At 34.3% G+C, this 916-nt stretch overlaps 1 non-coding gene across 1 annotated transcript; it reads left to right on the top strand.

Annotated features, from left to right (window-relative positions):
* Window positions 1–480: 480 nt before the first annotated feature.
* LOC139019110 (U1 spliceosomal RNA) lies at window positions 481–639 on the top strand. The gene has a single exon (XR_011473009.1). It is a non-coding gene; the product is annotated as a U1 spliceosomal RNA (small nuclear RNA).
* The last annotated feature ends 277 nt before the right edge of the window (window positions 640–916 follow it).

Genomic DNA, 916 nt, shown 5'->3' with positions numbered 1-916 from the left:
TCCCCTATTAATAAATCACTTAAATAAAATGTTTGATACATGTTCACTGTATATTTTCATTTTTAGATGGCCCACTGAGTAGCCTTTGTGGGCTTATCTGATGGAGTCAAGTAATTTTTGTTAGAGAAGAGCACCTCAGAGGCCACCAGCCCAGGCACCGTTTTTTTTCTTCCAGAGAAAAATCCAAAAGGCAACACAATTTTCATTTTCCTAACTACTTGTTTCTTCCTTCCCTCCTTACTTCTACTGATGATTTTCTGTTTTATTTTTGTTGTTCACTCATTCCAATAACTCATTTCCTAATGGTAGCTAATTTAAAATGTGGAATTTAGTCTGATAATCTGGGCTATTTCTGTCAGGTGAGTGATGGAGATCTATAACCTATTAAGTAAAAAGTGACAGAAAATCTACTTCTTACTCGTTTTTGTTTGTTTTCCTTTGTCTGTTTATAAATAGAAATTAATTAAGAAAACATTTTCTACACGCACCTGGCAGGGGAGAGATCACGATCAAGAAGGGGTTTTCCCAGACTAGGTTTACCCTTTGCACTGGGTGTGCTGACCCCTGCGATTTCCCCAAATGTGGGGAAGTAGCCTGCATGGTCTGTAGTAGGTGGGACTGAGTTAGTGCTCTCCCTTGGATATATATTTTTAAAAAGTATTTATACCCAATTCAGAGAATAGTTCTTTAATCTGGAATGTTGAGTTTCTATTTCCACTTTGACACATGACAATTAGAATTGAAACTACAAGCAGTCTACATTTCTCATTTTTGTACAACTCAGAAAATATTTTACCTCAGGGTGAAGACTTTTTCTATTTATGGAGAATATTTATAACTTAATTACATATATATTAAATTAAAAGATTATTATAGCTTTATAGAAATAAATCAGTGGGCATATAAATTCATCTTT

Source organism: Myotis yumanensis, unplaced genomic scaffold (assembly GCF_028538775.1).
Source record: "Myotis yumanensis isolate MYYU_CA2020_CCGP unplaced genomic scaffold, mMyoYum1.0.hap1 SCAF_10, whole genome shotgun sequence".
Taxonomy (NCBI): Eukaryota; Metazoa; Chordata; class Mammalia; order Chiroptera; family Vespertilionidae; genus Myotis; species Myotis yumanensis.
The sequence above is the reverse complement of the archived record's forward strand: the minus strand, read 5'-3'. Positions and strand labels throughout refer to the sequence as shown.